This window comes from Stegostoma tigrinum, unplaced genomic scaffold (assembly GCF_030684315.1).
Source record: "Stegostoma tigrinum isolate sSteTig4 unplaced genomic scaffold, sSteTig4.hap1 scaffold_263, whole genome shotgun sequence".
NCBI classification, from domain to species: domain Eukaryota; kingdom Metazoa; phylum Chordata; class Chondrichthyes; order Orectolobiformes; family Stegostomatidae; genus Stegostoma; species Stegostoma tigrinum.
The window spans coordinates 116,860-131,675 of record NW_026728194.1 but is presented as its reverse complement, the minus strand read 5'-3'; positions in this window follow the sequence as shown (position 1 = coordinate 131,675).

Genomic DNA, 14,816 nt, shown 5'->3' with positions numbered 1-14,816 from the left:
ACCCCATTTCACTCAGTCACTCCATGTCCCCTCCTCAGTCACAGCATCGCATTTCACTCAGTCACTGCATCCCATTACGCTCAGTCACTCCATCCCATCACCCTCTGTCACTGCATCCCATTACCCTCTGTCACTGCCTCCCACTTCACTCAGTCACTGCCTCCCACTTCACTCAGTCACTCCCTCTCATTTCACTCAGTCACTGCATCTTATTTCCCTCAATCACTGCATCCCATTTCACTCAGTCACTGCATCACATTACCCTCAGTCACTGTATCCCATTTCACTCAGTCACTGCATCCCATTACGCTCAGTCACTCCATCCCATTACCCTCTGTCACTGCATCCCATTACCCTCTGTCACTGCCTCCCACTTCACTCAGTCACTCCCTCTCATTTCACTCAGTCACTGCCTCCCACTTCACTCAGTCACTCCCTCTCATTTGACTCAGTCACTGCATCCCATTTCATCCAGACACTGCATCCCATTTAACTGAGACAGTGCATCTCACGGAACTGAGACAGCGCATCCCATTGCCCTCAGTCACAGCATTCCATTTCCAAGTCACTGCATCTCCATTCCCTCAGTCAATGCATCTCATTTCCCTCAGTCACTGCATCTTATTTCCCTCAATCACTGCATCCCATTTCACTCAGTCACTGCATGCCATTTCACTCAGTGACTGCATCCCATTACCGTCAGTCTAGGCATCCCATTTCACTCAGTCACTGCATGCCATTTCACTCAGTGACTGCATCCCATTACCGTCAGTCTAGGCACCCCATTTCACTCAGTCACTGCATCCCATTTCACTCAGTCACTGCATCCCATTTCGCTCAGTCACTGCATCCCATTTCCCTCAGTCACTGCATCCCATTTCCCTCAGTCACAGTATCCCATTTCACTCAGACACTGCATCCCATTTCACTCAGACACTGCATCCCATTTCCAACGGTCACTGCATCCCATTTCACTCAGTCACTCCATGTCCCTTCCTCAGTCACAGCATCCCATTTCCCACAGTCATTGCATCCAATTTCACTCAGTCACCGCACCCAATTCCCCACAGTCACGAAATCACATTACAGTCAGTCACTGCATCCCATTTCACTCAGTCACTGCATCCCATTTCACTCAGTCACTGCATCCCATTTCACTCAGTCACTGCATCCCATTTCCCACAGTCACTGCATCCCATTTCCCACAGTCACTGCATCCCATTTCACTCAGTCACTGCATCCCATTTAATGGAGAGAGTGAATCTTATTCAACTGAGACAGCGAATCGATTTCCATCAGTCACCGCGCAATATTCCCTACAGTCACGGCATCACATTACCCTCAGTCACTGCGTCCCATTACACTCAGTCACTGCGTCCCATTTCCCTCTATCACTGCATCCCATTTCACTCAGTCACTGCATCCCATTTCACTCAGTCACTGCATCCCATTTCACTCAGTCACTGCATCCCATTTCATCCAGACACTGTATCCCATTTCATCCAGTCACTGCATCGCATTTGACTCAGTCACTGCATCCCATTTGACTCAGTCACTGCATCCCATTTGACTCAGTCACTGCATCCCATTTGACTGAGACAGTGCATCTCACTGAACTGAGACAGTGCATCTCACTGAACTGAGACAGTGCATCCCATTGCCCTCAGTCACAGCATTCCATTTCCAAGTCATTGCATCTCCATTCCCTCAGTCACTGCATCTCATTTCCCTCAGTGACTGCATCTCATTTCCCTCAGTCACTGCATCTTATTTCCCTCAATCACTGCATCCCATTTCACTCAGTCACTGAATGCCATTTCACTCAGTGACTGCATCCCATTACCGTCAGTCTAGGCACCCCATTTCACTCAGTCACTGCATCCCAATTCACTCAGTCACTGCATCCCATTTCACTCAGTCACTGCATCCCATTTCACTCAGTCACTGCATCCCATTTCACTCAGTCACTGCATCCCATTTCACTCAGTCACTCCATGTCCCTTCCTCAGTCACAGCATCGCATTTCACTCAGTCACAGCATCCCATTTCGCTCAGTCACTGCATCCCATTACGCTCAGTCACTCCATCCCATTACCCTCAGTCACAGCCTCCCACTTCACTCAGTCACAGCCTCCCACTTCACTCAGTCACAGCCTCCCACTTCACTCAGTCACTGCCTCTCACTTCACTCAGTCACTGCCTCTCACTTCACTCAGTCACTGCCTCCCACTTCACTCAGTCACTGCCTCCCACTTCACTCAGTCACTGCAGCCCATTTCACTCAGACACTGCATCCCGTTTCTCAACTGACGCTGCATTCAAGTTCCGTCAGGTACTGCATCCCATTTCCTCAGTCACTGCACACCATTTCCCTCAGTCACTGCATCCCATTTCACTCAGTCACTGCATCACATTTCGCTCAGCCACTGCATCCCATTTCCCTCAGCCACTGCATCCCATTTCCCTCAGTCACAGTATCCCATTTCACTCAGACACTGCATCCCAGTTCACTCAGACACTGCATCCCATTTCATCCAGACACTGCATCCCATTTCACTCAGTCACTGCGTCCCATTTCCCTCTGTCACTGCATCCCATTTCCCTCAGTCACTGCATCCCATTTCACTCAGTCACTGCATCCCATTTCACTCAGTCACTGCATCCCATTTCCCTCAGTCACTGAAACACATTTCTCACAGTCACTGCAACACATTTGCCACAGTCACTGCATCACATTTCACTCAGTCTGAGCACCCCATCTCCCTCAGTCAGTGCATCCCATTTCCCATAGTCACTGCCTCCCATTTCCCTCAGTCACTGCATCCCATTTCCCTCAGTCACTGCCTCCCATTTCCCACAGTCACTGCCTCCCATTTCCCACAGTCACTGCATCCCATTTCCCTCAGTCACAGCATCCCATTTCAGTCAGTCACAGCACCCCATTTCACTCAGTCACTGCATCCCATTTCACTCAGTGACTGCAAACTATTTCACTCAGTGACTGCATCCCATTGCACTCAGTCACTGCATCCCATTTCCCTCAGTCACTGCCTCCCTTTTCCCACAGTCACTGCAAACATTTCTCACAGTCACTGCAAACATTTCTCACAGTCACTGCAACCCATTTCCCATGGTCACTGCATCTCCTTTCCCTCAGTCACTGCATCTACTTTCCCTCAGTCACTGCATCTACTTTCCCTCAGTCATGGCACATCATTTCATTCATTCACGGCACCTTCTGTCCCTCATTCACTGTATCTCATTTCCCTCTGTCACTGCAACTCATTTCGTTCAGTCACTGCATCCCATTTCACTCAGTCACTGCATCCCATTTAATGGAGACAGTGAATCCTGTTCAACTGAGACAGTGAATCAATTTCCATCAGTCACCACACCCTACGCCCCACAGTCCCGGCACCCCATCTCACTCAGTCAGTGCATCCCATTTCCCATAGTCACTGCATCCCATTTCACTCAGTCTCAGCACCCCATTTCACTCAGTCACTCCATGTCCCTTCCTCAGTCACAGCATCGCATTTCACTCAGTCACTGCATCACATTACCCTCAGTCACTGCATCCCATTTCACTCAGTCACTGCATCCCATTACGCTCAGTCACTGCATCCCATTACGCTCAGTCACTGCATCCCATTACCCTCTGTCACTGCATCCCATTACCCTCAGTCACTGCCTCCCACTTCACTCAGTCACTGCCTCCCACTTCACTCAGTCACTGCCTCCCACTTCACTCAGTCACTGCCTCCCACTTCACTCAGTCACTCCCTCTCATTTCACTCCGTCACTGCATCCCGTTTCAAAACTGACGCTGCATTCAAGTTCCGTCAGGTACTGCATCCCATTTCCTCAGTCACTGCACCCCATTTCCCTCAGTCACTGCATCCCATTTCACTCAGTCACTGCATCCGATTTCCCTCAGCCACTGCATCCCATTTCCCTCAGTCACAGTATCCCATTTCACTCAGACACTGCATCCCATTTCACTCAGTCACTGCATCCGATTTCCCTCAGCCACTGCATCCCATTTCCCTCAGTCACAGTATCCCATTTCACTCAGACACTGCATCCGATTTCACTCAGACACTGCATCCCATCTCCCACGGTCACTGCATCCCATTTCACTCAGTCACTGCGTCCCATTTCACTCAGTCACTGCATCCCATTTCACTCAGTCACTGCATCCCATTTCATCCAGACACTGCATCCCATTTCATCCAGTCACTGCATCCCATTTGACTCAGTCACTGCATCCCATTTGACTCAGTCACTGCATCCCATTTGACTCAGTCGCTGCATCCCATTTGACTCAGTCACTGCATCCCATTTAACTGAGACAGTGCATCTCACTGAACTGAGACAGTGCATCCCATTGCCCTCAGTCACAGCATTCCATTTGCAAGTCACTGCATCTCCATTCCCTCAGTCACTGCATCTCATTTCCCTCAGTCACTGCATCTCATTTCCCTCAATCACTGCATCCCATTTCACTCAGTCACTGCATGCCATTTCACTCAGTGACTGCATCCCATTACCGTCAGTCTAGGCACCCCATTTCACTCAGTCACTGCATCCCATTTCACTCAGTCACTGCATCCCATTACACTCAGTCTCAGCACCCCATTTCACTCAGTCACTCCATGTCCCTTCCTCAGTCACAGCATCGCATTTCACTCAGTCACTGCATCACATTACCCTCAGTCACTGCCTCCCACTTCACTCAGTCACTGCCTCCCACTTCACTCAGTCACTGCCTCCCACTTCACTCAGTCACTCCCTCTCATTTCACTCAGTCACTGCATCTTATTTCCCTCAATCACTGCATCCCATTTCACTCAGTCACTGCATCACATTACCCTCAGTCACTGCATCCCATTTCACTCAGTCACTGCATCCCATTACGCTCAGTCACTCCATCCCATTACCCTCTGTCACTGCATCCCATTACCCTCTGTCACTGCCTCCCACTTCACTCAGTCACTCCCTCTCATTTCACTCAGTCACTGCCTCCCACTTCACTCAGTCACTCCCTCTCATTTGACTCAGTCACTGCATCCCATTTCATCCAGACACTGCATCCCATTTAACTGAGACAGTGCATCTCACTGAACTGAGACAGTGCGTCCCATTGCCCTCAGTCACAGCATTCCATTTCCAAGTCACTGCATCTCCATTCCCTCAGTCAATGCATCTCATTTCCCTCAGTCACTGCATCTTATTTCCCTCAATCACTGCATCCCATTTCACTCAGTGACTGCATCCCATTACCGTCAGTCTAGGCACCCCATTTCACTCAGTCACTGCATCCCATTTCGCTCAGTCACTGCATCCCATTTCGCTCAGTCACTGCATCCCATTTCCCTCAGTCACAGTATCCCATTTCACTCAGACACTGCATCCCATTTCACTCAGACACTGCATCCCATTTCCAACGGTCACTGCATCCCATTTCACTCAGTCACTCCATGTCCCTTCCTCAGTCACAGCATCCCATTTCCCACAGTCATTGCATCCAATTTCACTCAGTCACCGCACCCAATTCCCCACAGTCACGGCATCACATTACAGTCAGTCACTGCATCCCATTTCACTCAGTCACTGCATCCCATTTCACTCAGTCACTGCATCCCATTTCAGTCAGTCACTGCATCCCATTTCCCACAGTCACTGCATCCCATTTCCCACAGTCACTGCATCCCATTTCCCACAGTCACTGCATCCCATTTCACTCAGTCACTGCATCCCATTTAATGGAGAGAGTGAATCTTATTCAACTGAGACAGCGAATCGATTTCCATCAGTCACCGCGCAATATTCCCCACAGTCACGGCATCGCATTACCCTCAGTCACTGCGTCCCATTACACTCAGCCACTGCGTCCCATTTCCCTCTGTCACTGCATCCCATTTCACTCAGTCACTGCATCCCATTTCACTCAGTCACTGCATCCCATTTCATCCAGACACTGCATCCCATTTGACTCAGTCACTGCATCCCATTTGACTCAGTCACTGCATCCCATTTGACTGAGACAGTGCATCTCACTGAACTGAGACAGTGCATCCCATTGCCCTCAGTCACAGCATTCCATTTCCAAGTCATTGCATCTCCATTCCCTCAGTCACTGCATCTCATTTCCCTCAGTCACTGCATCTTATTTCCCTCAATCACTGCATCCCATTTCACTCAGTCACTGCATCCCATTTCACTCAGTCTCAGCACCCCATTTCACTCAGTCACTCCATGTCCCTTCCTCAGTCACAGCATCGCATTTCACTCAGTCACAGCATCGCATTTCACTCAGTCACTGCATCACATTACCCTCAGTCACTGCATCCCATTTCACTCAGTCACTGCATCCCATTACGCTCAGTCACTCCATCCCATTACCCTCAGTCACAGCCTCCCACTTCACTCAGTCACAGCCTCCCACTTCACTCAGTCACTGCCTCCCACTTCACTCAGTCACTGCCTCCCACTTCACTCAGTCACTGCCTCCCACTTCACTCAGACACTGCATCCCGTTTCTCAACTGACGCTGCATTCAAGTTCCGTCAGGTACTGCATCCCATTTCCTCAGTCACTGCACACCATTTCCCTCAGTCACTGCATCCCATTTCACTCAGTCACTGCATCCCATTTCGCTCAGCCACTGCATCCCATTTCCCTCAGTCACAGTATCCCATTTCATCCAGACACTGCATCCCATTTCACTCAGTCACTGCGTCCCATTTCCCTCTGTCACTGCATCCCATTTCCCTCAGTCACTGCATCCCATTTCACTCAGTCACTGCATCCCATTTCCCTCAGTCACTGAAACACATTTCTCACAGTCACTGCAACACATTTGCCACAGTCACTGCATCACATTTCACTCAGTCTGAGCACCCCATCTCCCTCAGTCAGTGCATCCCATTTCCCATAGTCACTGTCTCCCATTTCCCTCAGTCACTGCATCCCATTTCCCTCAGTCACTGCATCCCATTTCCCACAGTCACTGCATCCCATTTCCCTCAGTCACAGCATCCCATTTCAGTCAGTCACAGCACCCCATTTCACTCAGTCACTGCATCCCATTTCACTCAGTGACTGCAAACTATTTCACTCAGTGACTGCATCCCATTGCACTCAGTCACTGCATCCCATTTCCCTCAGTCACTGCCTCCCTTTTCCCACAGTCACTGCAAACATTTCTCACAGTCACTGCAAACATTTCTCACAGTCACTGCAAACATTTCTCACAGTCACTGCAAACATTTCTCACAGTCACTGCAACCCATTTCCCATGGTCACTGCATCTCCTTTCCCTCAGTCACTGCATCTACTTTCCCTCAGTCACTGCATCTACTTTCCCTCAGTCATGGCACATCATTTCATTCATTCACGGCACCTTCTGTCCCTCATTCACTGCATCTCATTTCCCTCTGTCACTGCAACTCATTTCGTTCAGTCACTGCATCCCATTTCACTCAGTCACTGCATCCCATTTAATGGAGACAGTGAATCCTGTTCAACTGAGACAGTGAATCAATTTCCATCAGTCACCACACCCTACGCCCCACAGTCCCGGCACCCCATCTCACTCAGTCAGTGCATCCCATTTCCCATAGTCACTGCATCCCATTTCACTCAGTCTCAGCACCCCATTTCACTCAGTCACTCCATGTCCCTTCCTCAGTCACAGCATCGCATTTCACTCAGTCACTGCATCACATGACCCTCAGTCACTGCATCCCATTTCACTCAGTCACTGCATCCCATTACGCTCAGTCACTGCATCCCATTACGCTCAGTCACTGCATCCCATTACGCTCAGTCACTGCATCCCATTACGCTCAGTCACTGCATCCCATTACGCTCAGTCACTGCATCCCATTACCCTCTGTCACTGCATCCCATTACCCTCAGTCACTGCATCCCACTTCACTCAGTCACTGCCTCCCACTTCACTCAGTCACTGCCTCCCACTTCACTCAGTCACTCCCTCTCATTTCACTCAGTCACTGCACCCCATTTCCCTCAGTCACTGCATCCCATTTCACTCAGTCACTGCATCCGATTTCCCTCAGCCACTGCATCCCATTTCCCTCAGCCACTGCATCCCATTTCCCTCAGTCACAGTATCCCATTTCACTCAGACACTGCATCCCATTTCACTCAGACACTGCATCCCATTTCCCACGGTCACTGCATCCCATTTCACTCAGTCACTGCGTCCCATTTCACTCAGTCACTGCATCCCATTTCACTCAGTCACTGCATCCCATTTCATCCAGACACTGCATCCCATTTCATCCAGTCACTGCATCCCATTTGACTCAGTCACTGCATCCCATTTGACTCAGTCACTGCATCCCATTTGACTCAGTCACTGCATCCCATTTGACTCAGTCACTGCATCCCATTTGACTCAGTCACTGTATCCCATTTAACTGAGACAGTGCATCTCACTGAACTGAGACAGTGCATCCCATTGCCCTCAGTCACAGCATTCCATTTGCAAGTCACTGCATCTCCATTCCCTCAGTCACTGCATCTCATTTCCCTCAGTCACTGCATCTCATTTCACTCAGTCACTGCATGTCATTTCACTCAGTGACTGCATCCCATTACCGTCAGTCTAGGCACCCCATTTCACTCAGTCACTGCATCCCATTTCACTCAGTCACTGCATCCCATTACACTCAGTCTCAGCACCCCATTTCACTCAGTCACTCCATGTCCCTTCCTCAGTCACAGCATCGCATTTCACTCAGTCACTGCATCACATTACCCTCAGTCACTGCATCCCATTTCACTCAGTCACTGCATCCCATTTCACTCAGTCACTGCATCCCATTACCCTCTGTCACTGCATCCCATTACCCTCTGTCACTGCATCCCATTACCCTCTGTCAATGCCTCCCACTTCACTCAGTCACTCCCTCTCATTTCACTCAGTCACTGCATCCCATTTCACTCCGTCACTGCATCCCGTTTCTCAACTGACGCTGCATTCAAGTTCCGTCAGGTACTGCATCCCATTTCCTCAGTCACTGCACACCATTTCCCTCAGTCACTGCATCCCTTTTCCCTCAGTCACTGCATCCCATTTCACTCAGTCACTGCATCCCATTTCGCTCAGCCACTGCATCCCATTTCCCTCAGTCACAGTATCCCATTTCACTCAGACACAGCATCCCATTTCTCTCAGTCACAGCATCCCATTTCCCACAGTCATTGCATCCAATTTCACTCAGTCACCGCACCCAATTCCCCACAGTCACGGCATCACATTACAGTCAGTCACTGCATCCCATTTCACTCAGTCACTGCATCCCATTTCACTCAGTCACTGCATCCCATTTCAGTCAGTCACTGCATCCCATTTCCCTCAGTCACTGCATCCCATTTCACTCAGTCACTGCACCCCATTTCCCTCAGTCACTACATCCCATTTCACTCAGTCACTGCATCCCATTTCACTCAGTCACTGCATCCCATTTAATGGAGAGAGTGAATCCTATTCAACTGAGACAGCGAATCGATTTCCATCAGTCACCGCGCAATATTCCCACAGTCACGGCATCACATTACCCTCAGTCACTGCGTCCCATTACACTCAGTCACTGCGTCCCATTTCCCTCTGTCACTGCATCCCATTTCACTCAGTCACTGCATCCCATTTCACTCAGTCACTGCATCCCATTTCATCCAGTCACTGCATCCCATTTCATCCAGTCACTGCATCCCATTTCATCCAGTCACTGCATCGCATTTGACTCAGTCACTGCATCCCATTTAACTGAGACAGTGCATCTCACTGAACTGAGACAGTGCATCTCACTGAACTGAGACAGTGCATCCCATTGCCCTCAGTCACAGCATTCCATTTCCAAGTCACTGCATCTCCAATCCCTCAGTCACTGCATCTCATTTCCTTCAGTCACTGCATCTTATTTCCCTCAATCACTGCATCCCATTTCACTCAGTCACTGCATCCCAATTCACTCAGTCACTGCATCCCATTTCACTCAGTCTCAGCACCCCATTTCACTCAGTCACTCCATGTCCCCTCCTCAGTCACAGCATCGCATTTCACTCAGTCACTGCATCACATTACCCTCAGTCACTGCATCCCATTTCACTCAGTCACTGCATCCCATTTCACTCAGTCACTGCATCCCATTTCACTCAGTCACTCCATCCCATTACCCTCTGTCACTGCATCCCATTACCCTCTGTCACTGCATCCCATTACCCTCTGTCACTGCCTCCCACTTCACTCAGTCACTGCCTCCCACTTCACTCAGTCACTGCCTCCCACTTCACTCAGTCACTGCCTCCCACTTCACTCAGTCACTGCCTCCCACTTCACTCAGTCACTGCCTCCCACTTCACTCAGTCACTCCCTCTCATTTCACTCAGTCACTGCATCCCATTTCACCCAGTCACTGCATCCCATTTCACTCAGTCACTGCATCGCATTACCCCTCAGGCACTGCGTACCATTTCACTCAGGCACTGCATCCCATTTCACTCAGGCACTGCATCCCATTTCACTCAGGCACTGCATCCCATTTCACTCAGGCACTGCATCCCATTTCAGTCAGTCACTTCCTCCCATTTCAGTCAGTCACTACCTCCCATTTCCCTCAGTCACTGCATCCGATTTCCCTCAGTCACTGCATCCCACTTCACTCAGTCACTGCCTCCCACTTCACTCAGTCACTGCCTCCCACTTCACTCAGTCACTGCCTCCCATTTCAGTCAGTCACTGCATCCCATTTCCCTCAGTCACTGCATCCCACTTCACTCAGTCACTGCCTCCCATTTCAGTCAGTCACTACGTCCCATTTCAGACAGTCACTGCATCCCATTTCCCTCAGTCACTGCCTCCCATTTCACTCAGTCACTGCATCCCATTTCAATCAGTCACTGCATCCCATTTCACTCAGTCACTGCCTCCCAAATTCTGTCGGTCGCTGCCTCCCATTTCAGTCAGTCATGACCTCCCAGTTCAGTCAGTCACTGCATCTCATTTCCCACAGTCACTGCATCTACTTTCCCTCAGTCACGGCACCTCCTGTCCCTCAGTCACTGCATCCCATTTCACTCAGTCACTGCATCCCATTTCACTCAGTCACTGCATCCCACTTAACTGAGACAGTGATTCTCATTGAACTGAGACAGTGCATCCCATTGCCCTCAGTCACTGCATTCAATTTCCATCAGTCACGGCATTCGATTTCACTCAGTCACTGGATTCAATTTCCATCAGTCACTGCAATGCATTCCACTCTGTTACTGCATCCAATTTCACTCAGTCACAGCATCCCATTTCACTCAGTCACTGCATCCCAATTCTCTCAGTCACTACAACCCATTTCCCACAGTCATTGCAGCCAATTTCACTCTCTCACTGCATTCAATTTCCATCCGTCAGTGCATTCAATTTCCCTCAGTCACTGCATCTCATTTCACTCAGTCACTGCATGCCATTTCACTCAGTGACTGCATCCCATTACCGTCAGTCTAGGCACCCCATTTCACTCAGTCACTGCATCCCATTTCACTCAGTCACTGCATCCCATTACACTCAGTCTCAGCACCCCATTTCACTCAGTCACTCCATGTCCCTTCCTCAGTCACAGCATCGCATTTCACTCAGTCACTGCATCACATTACCCTCAGTCACTGCATCCCATTTCACTCAGTCACTGCATCCCATTTCACTCAGTCACTGCATCCCATTACCCTCTGTCACTGCATCCCATTACCCTCTGTCACTGCATCCCATTACCCTCTGTCAATGCCTCCCACTTCACTCAGTCACTCCCTCTCATTTCACTCAGTCACTGCATCCCATTTCACTCCGTCACTGCATCCCGTTTCTCAACTGACGCTGCATTCAAGTTCCGTCAGGTACTGCATCCCATTTCCTCAGTCACTGCACCCCATTTCCCTCAGTCACTGCATCCCTTTTCCCTCAGTCACTGCATCCCATTTCACTCAGTCACTGCATCCCATTTCGCTCAGCCACTGCATCCCATTTCCCTCAGTCACAGTATCCCATTTCACTCAGACACAGCATCCCATTTCTCTCAGTCACAGCATCCCATTTCCCACAGTCATTGCATCCAATTTCACTCAGTCACCGCACCCAATTCCCCACAGTCACGGCATCACATTACAGTCAGTCACTGCATCCCATTTCACTCAGTCACTGCATCCCATTTCACTCAGTCACTGCATCCCATTTCAGTCAGTCACTGCATCCCATTTCCCTCAGTCACTGCATCCCATTTCACTCAGTCACTGCACCCCATTTCCCTCAGTCACTACATCCCATTTCACTCAGTCACTGCATCCCTATTCACTCAGTCACTGCATCCCATTTAATGGAGAGAGTGAATCCTATTCAACTGAGACAGCGAATCGATTTCCATCAGTCACCGCGCAATATTCCCACAGTCACGACATCACATTACCCTCAGTCACTGCGTCCCATTACACTCAGTCACTGCGTCCCATTTCCCTCTGTCACTGCATCCCATTTCACTCAGTCACTGCATCCCATTTCATCCAGTCACTGCATCCCATTTCATCCAGTCACTGCATCCCATTTCATCCAGTCACTGCATCCCATTTCATCCAGTCACTGCATCGCATTTGACTCAGTCACTGCATCCCATTTAACTGAGACAGTGCATCTCACTGAACTGAGACAGTGCATCTCACTGAACTGAGACAGTGCATCCCATTGCCCTCAGTCACAGCATTCCATTTCCAAGTCACTGCATCTCCAATCCCTCAGTCACTGCATCTCATTTCCTTCAGTCACTGCATCTTATTTCCCTCAATCACTGCATCCCATTTCACTCAGTCACTGCATGCCATTTCACTCAGAGACTGCATCCCATTACCGTCAGTCTCGGCACCCCATTTCACTCAGTCACTGCATCCCAATTCACTCAGTCACTGCATCCCATTTCACTCAGTCACTGCGTCCCATTGCACTCAGTCACTGCGTCCCATTTCACTCAGTCACTGCGTCCCATTTCACTCAGTCACTGCATCCCATTTCACTCAGTCACTGCATCCCATTTCACTCAGTCACTGCATCCCATTTCACTCAGGCACTGCATCCCATTTCCCTCAGTCACTGCATCGCATTTCACTCAGTCACTGCATCCCATTTCCCTCAGTCACTGCGTCGCATTTCCTTCAGTCACTGCGTCTCATTACCCTCAGTCCCTGCATTTCATTTCCCTCAGTGACTGCATCCCATTTCTCTCAGTCACTATATCCCATTCCCCACAGTCACTGCATCCCATTTCACTCAGACACTGCATCCCATTTAATGGAGAGAGTGAATCCGATTCAACTGAGACAGCAAATCCATTTCCCACAGTCACCGCGCAATATTCCCCACAGTCACGGTATCACATTATCCTCAGTCACTGCGTCCCATTTCCCTCAGTCACTGCGTCCCATTTCCCTCAGTCACTGCATCCCATTTCACTCAGTCACTGCATCCCATTTCACTCAGTCACTGCATCCCATTTCACTCAGTCACTGTCTCCCATTTCATCCAGTCACTGCATCGCATTTCCCTCAGTCACAGCATCGCATTTCCCTCAGTCACAGCATCCCATTTCAATCAGTCAGTGCATCCCATTTCACTCAGTCACTGCATCCCATTTGACTCAGTCACTGCATCCCATTTGACTCAGTCACTGCATCCCATTTGACTCAGTCACTGCATCCCATTTAACTGAGACAGTGCATCTCACTGAACTGAGACAGTGCATCCCATTGCCCTCAGTCACAGCATTCCATTTCCAAGTCACTGCATCTCCATTCCCTCAGTCACTGCATCTCATTTCCCTCAGTTACTGCATCTTATTTCCCTCAATCACTGCATCCCATTTCACTCAGTCACTGCATGCCATTTCACTCAGAGACTGCATCCCATTACCGTCAGTCTCGGCACCCCATTTCACTCAGTCACTGCATCCCAATTCACTCAGTCACTGCATCCCATTTCACTCAGTCACTGCATCCCATTTCACTCAGTCACTGCATCCCATTTCACTCAGTCTCAGCACCCCATTTCACTCAGTCTCAGCACCCCATTTCACTCAGTCACTCCATGTCCCTTCCTCAGTCACAGCATCGCATTACCCTCAGTACCTGCATCACATTACCCTCAGTCACTGCATCCCATTTCACTCAGTCACTGCATCCCATTACGCTCAGTCACTCCATCCCATTACCCTCAGACACTGCATCCCATTACCCTCAGTCACTGCCTCCCACTTCACTCAGTCACTGCCTCCCACGTCACTCAGTCACTGCCTCCCACTTCACTCAGTCACTGCAGCCCATTTCACTCCGTCACTGCATCCCGTTTCTCAACTGACGCTGCATTCAAGTTCCGTCAGGTACTGCATCCCATTTCCTCAGTCACTGCACACCATTTCCCTCAGTCACTGCATCCCATTTCACTCAGCCACTGCATCCCATTTCCCTCAGCCACTGCATCCCATTTCCCTCAGTCACAGTATCCCATTTCACTCAGACACTGCATCCCAGTTCACTCAGACACTGCATCCCAGTTCCCACGGTCACTGCATCCCATTTCACTCAGTCACTGCGTCCCATTTCCCTCAGTCACTGCATCCCATTTCCCTCATTCACTGCATCCCATTTCACTCAGTCACTGCATCCCATTTCACTCAGTCACTGCATCCCATTTCATCCAGTCACTGCATCCCATTTCATCCAGACACTGCATCCCATTTCACTCAGTCACTGCG